This window comes from Anser anser (assembly GCF_964211835.1).
Source record: "Anser anser genome assembly, chromosome: 3".
Classification (NCBI taxonomy): domain Eukaryota; kingdom Metazoa; phylum Chordata; class Aves; order Anseriformes; family Anatidae; genus Anser; species Anser anser.
Genome location: NC_139722.1, coordinates 45,264,148 through 45,269,405, shown reverse-complemented (window position 1 = coordinate 45,269,405; position 5,258 = coordinate 45,264,148). Strand labels below are relative to the sequence as shown.

General features: G+C 33.8%; 2 long non-coding RNA genes across 3 annotated transcripts; one reads left to right on the top strand and one right to left on the bottom strand.

Moving 5' to 3' along the window:
* Nucleotides 1–412: 412 nt before the first annotated feature.
* Nucleotides 413–2,580, top strand: LOC310898041. 2 transcript variants are annotated; one of them, XR_014582910.1, is made up of 4 exons: nt 413–629; nt 1,202–1,273; nt 2,291–2,349; nt 2,442–2,580. It is a non-coding gene; the product is annotated as an uncharacterized lncRNA (long non-coding RNA). The 2 variants fall into 2 exon arrangements; XR_014582911.1 differs by lacking the exon at nt 413–629 and adding an exon at nt 1,012–1,120.
* Nucleotides 2,581–3,414: 834 nt separating this feature from the next.
* LOC310898042 lies at nt 3,415–4,629 on the bottom strand. Its single transcript, XR_014582912.1, has 3 exons — nt 4,360–4,629; nt 4,072–4,119; nt 3,415–3,548 (listed from the first exon to the last, which is right to left on the bottom strand). It is a non-coding gene; the product is annotated as an uncharacterized lncRNA (long non-coding RNA).
* Between the last annotated feature and the right edge of the window lie 629 nt (nt 4,630–5,258).

Genomic DNA, 5,258 nt, shown 5'->3' with positions numbered 1-5,258 from the left:
CTCAGTAATAATGTCACAGAGATTTTGAATCTTGTGTGTGAAACATATATGAGCGACACAAAATATGCACAGATCAGGGTTTCACTTGGATATATAATGAAGTTGATTTGTTAACATATTAAATGATCAATCAGCAAATAAAACACAGGTTAGGAATAGTAACCCGTGTCATCAGTTATTTCGATATTTTTCCTCTTGGAGTAAGATTCTATCTTTATCTAAATGTAAGGAACATAATCTTTGCCAGATAATCAGTTTTTACTCATGAAGCAATTTCAAACCACCCTCATAATTTATCCAAATGGGCATTCATTTCAAAGTAACCACACCTGAGTTGAGTACACCCTAATTTGAAGACTGTTTATAAAACAGAGGTACTATTACTGTTCTTGTATGTTTGAATTAACTCACAGTCTGACTTTCCAAATATTTTTGTCTCTTTTACTATTGCAAATATCTATAAGTAGGCTTGATAATAGAATGATAAAATGAACAAAACATTCAGAATACTTCAAGATTCTCTCTAGCCTGTTCAGATTTTGCATCTTTTGTCCTCAGAAGGTTCTACTGCATTTAGGACATTATTCCTGGGCTGAACTCTTTATTTTATAACTTTTTTTTAATGAATAGTAAGTCTACACCTGAAAAAAAATGAAAAAAAAAAGGAAAAGAAGAAGGAAAAGGAAGAAAAGGAAGAAGGGAAGTGGGAAGGGAAGGGAAAAAAACATCAATAAGAAAGGATTTTCTGAAGTTTTGCGTCTTGCTTGGTCACAAAGAAAAATAATAGTTGTTGTTAATGTTAAATATTATTGTTAAATGTCAATCAGAAAAGCAGATCAACATTTCCTTACATGTAGAAAAGCAATCATTGAGAAAGGAAATGAATCATTGAATCATCCTGTTAGATGAGGAAAAAAAAAAAAAAGATATGCATGATTTAGAATGACTGGCGCAAAAGTAAAATGGTAAAAACTTTCAGAGTCACCACAGAAGACTGAGTATTTTCTCATGATGGTATACTAGCTGATTTTCTGTCTTTCTTGTAAATTAAGCAATTCTACAGATTGGGAGAATATTCATTTCCCCTAATTTAGGTTAAAAATTAGTTGTTTAAATTCAGGTTAGTCTCCCTAGGGACCGTTTATAGTGAATGAAAGAAATAAACTATTCATTTAATCTTAAAATGGTTGTATTATGGTAGGCAACGTGAATTATTTTCTGAAGTTACATGATTGACCACAATGGAGACCAGAACTTGGACTTCTAAAATGAGGTATCTTAGATTAGAGAAGATGAGTCCCAGTCTGGGTACATTGCTACAAATTAGTTGGCATTTCAGACTGCCAGATTTGTTTCTCCATTTTGATGGGAGGGGGAAAAGATCTTTGTAACCTAGTTAAAAATAATATTATATTATTTTTATATTGCATGTTTTGAATTTTTATATATAACTTCAGAATCAGAATATTTTTATTTAAGACTTAAATGTTGATAAAGTATAAACACAAGATGGCAGAGATAAGGAATACAATAAATATTTCAAAGCTATATTTGAAAATTATTATTAGTTTTTGAATAATAGCAATTAGTGTTGTTCTCTGAACAATAGAATTAAATATGCAGTCTTTTCACTTAATGCTTGCCAAACTGTGCCACTGGACAGAAAAGTACAAAATACCCATGTATGCTTGATAAATAGTAAGTCCTCTTCTAGTAAGTCTATATTGAGCTAATGATTGGAGATTGTTTTAAAATCTGAAAGATGTGTTTGCATGTCCCAGTTACAACTGTTGGTAGTATTAATTAGTTTCGTGCTGGGTACTCTTGTTAACATGTAATATTTGATTCCTCTTTATAGGATTCTTTTTGAGAATAACTGTGACAATATTCTGTCCTTCATCTAACAGTTGCATGAAAATTCCTATTGATAACCAGATATAAAGTCACAGATTATTGATTAATAATACCAATACATTTGGTATACCGTGTTTTACTTTTTTTTTTTTTTTTAAATATGATTTGCAGAAAGAGCTTTAACTTCCCTGAATGGGAGTCCAAATAAGTATTTTATGTAGTATTTCCACAGATGTGAGCAATTTTATTTCTCTGTACAAAAATCCATAGCATACAAATGAGCATGAACATTTGAAGCATCAGCACTAATTCCTTTTATATCTGTGACATTATTTAAAGACAATAAGCACTGAAGAATTTGCACAGATTTAAGGAAGGTAAATGTATTTTTTAAAAAGTGTTTGTGCACTGACAGGTTTTCCCCTGTTTACTCTAGATTACAGAGGATGAAGCTGTTGCCTCCAGACGGTGGAATGTAAGGGGTATATATTCAAAGTACTGAATAATATTCTAATAACGGTACTCACTTTAGAATTGTTGGCAGAAATGGTTGGATAACTCTTTAAGGATAACTTTTAATTTTACAGGACAGCCTTCCAGGAGACAAGATAACATTGTAAGAAAAAACAAGACAAACAAACAAAAACCAATAATGTCTTTATATTAAACTAGTTCAACTAAAAAAAAGATTGAAGAGTTGGGCCTTGATACTCCTACTGCAGGCAGTATTATGCTATTAATTCCTTGGGTGCACAATATGCTCTGCTGTGCTTTTAGGACTGTGATGAATTGAAATTGTTTGATCTTGTGCTACTAACTGTGAGTTAAGTTTTTATAAATAAACCTAGCAGTTACCTCTTTTTACTTTAAGAGCTGAATGGTAAACTTATTCTTCCCGATTCTGTATTTTTGCTTTGTGGCTCTTTCTATCGATCGTTTAAAAACAAATTATATTAAAACTTACAATAGTATTCCAGGCTCAAAAGTGAGCATTTTGTTTATTTTATTCCTCTCATTTTATCATATTCTATTTATTTTAAAATTCAAAAGTTAACCTGGTTTAATTATATGCATCCTGAATTTGATGCTCTGCCATGCATGCATGGGACATCACCATGTTCAACAAAATGACAATGGGCACATATCATGGTCACTTCTCTCACAGAAGTGAGTGGGAGAAGGGGAAAGTGCTGGTACTTCAACAAAGTGTGACAAGAAAACCATTTCTGTGTATGGCTCGAATAAAATTCTAGTTTCTAATTTCAGCATGTGGCAATGAGTTTTAGTATGCTGGGAATCCACATGAAGATAGAGAGACGGAGAGAGAGAGCTGTATATATTTGTCTGTATATGTATGTCTTATATATATTGTTTCCAAGAGTAACTGGAAAATAGAAAGGAAATGTGATCTTTATCATTAGAGCGTCCTTCAAGAGGTAGAACATCCATCTAGTCAGGGAGGCTGTGGCAGTCTTTCAGCACTGTGAAATCTCCATACACTGACATTTGAAACCACATAGTTCGGCTCAATGATGACAGCAAGATATGGACCTATTCATCAGCATAGCTGCAGAAAAATTTCACAGGCTGCTGATAACTTACAAATTTGCAGAATAATTCTGCCTTGGTTGAATCGTCCAGTCCTTTCCACAGCCAAAGCAGCAAATACCCGTGGGTTGTATTTCAGAGCTACGCTAAAGTTTTACAAGAAATGGTGAACAAGATAAGAATAAGGGATTTTGGAATAAAAAGAAAAACAGGAAAACAATTCAGTTGGATTTCAGTGGCCTAACAATAAATTTATGTAAAGCCATACTCTGAGATTAGTGGGAAAGACAATGTTAAGTGAAACTTAACATTGCAGAAACTACAAGTGGGAGGGAAAAGAACTGATATTTCATATCTTTATTGACTGGGTGGCATATTAGTTTAGTTGCAAATGCATTAGTATGAACAAACACATATCCATTTATTTTCAGTCACATGTATTGATTAGTTATTTCTTTAGGTTAAGGTGCCATATCAGTTTAGATGTTTATTTTGGTTGAATTACATTGGTCTAAACACCCGTGTAACACTGCTAGCAAATATAGAAAAAGATGGTCAAAGGTAGCTGATGGGTACACTGAACAAGTATTCATTTACTTTAAAAAAAAAAAAAAAGAAAAAAGAAAAAAGAAAAAGCAGGATCATTTTTAATGTCTTGATTATGCTTACCTGTATATCCCTCTTCTACACCTCTCACCATCCTAGCATCAGGAACTGCTGTCAGAGGAGAAATATTTCACAGATTTGGCAACAGGTAAATAAAAACTGCATAAAAAATAGAATACAATATCATTGTGTTTCCAACACTAAACAAGATGAATACTTGGATTTTTCTTATGATTTTTGTTAATGGTAGCAGTCAGTGGTTCCACTGTATCATCCAGGGTCACCAGTCATAGGCTGTGACAGTGTTGAGCTAGGCACCATGCAGACAAAGCAGGGAAACACAAATCCTACCTCAGAGCTCACTCTTCAGTTGTAAGGAGACGCAGCAGATGGACTGTCATACAGGGGCCATGAGGTAACTGTTGGACAATCTGCAGCCAAACACTGTCAAGTTTCTTGTATGTACCGTGGTAAAAGAGAGTTCTTAAAGATAATCTAAAACATGAGTACATGTGCAGGTATTTACTTCAGAAGTTTTTCCTAAAACAAGTTGATTTCAGCTGCCTGCTGCTTGTGTTGTAATCAATGCAGAATGACACAGAGTGAATCTGTTTAATTTGAACAGGCTTTATAAACATGTGGGAATTATTGGTAATAGCAAAATTACTCATTCAGGAATAAGCACCTGAATGGATAATCATCCTTTGTGGTATAAATTAGGAAGAAAAAAAAAAGGGGGGGGGGGGGAATGATGGGGGGGGAAAACCTGCAGTGAAAAGTAATCCTGTCAGTCTAACTCATGCAAGAAGCCAAAAGTTTAGGTCTACTCATTCAAGCACTGATTGCTCTTATAATTGAGGAGCAGAAACTTGAGGCACTGTTCTCTGATACCAGAGCTCATCTGCATATGATTTGCCACACTAGTTGAACTGTTCCTGTATTGTTCACTCAGGTTTCTCATTTCCTTCTCTGGTAGGTTTTCAGAGTGAGGCAGAGTCCTTGAAAAAAAGTAGTGAAGTTATTCTCATAGCAAATGGCGCTGGGTAGGTAATTACAGTCAGTTAGTGCTGTTTTTAGCTAAATTTATGGTTGACTTCAACATTGTCTTTACATATGTCTCATCATTAAGTAAATTGTGAATATTTATGCACACACACACATATATATATATTTCCAGAAGACTGACTGACACAGTAGGTTGCAATAAGAGGACTGTTTATAATAATAAAGGAATAAACATAATGTTGGCT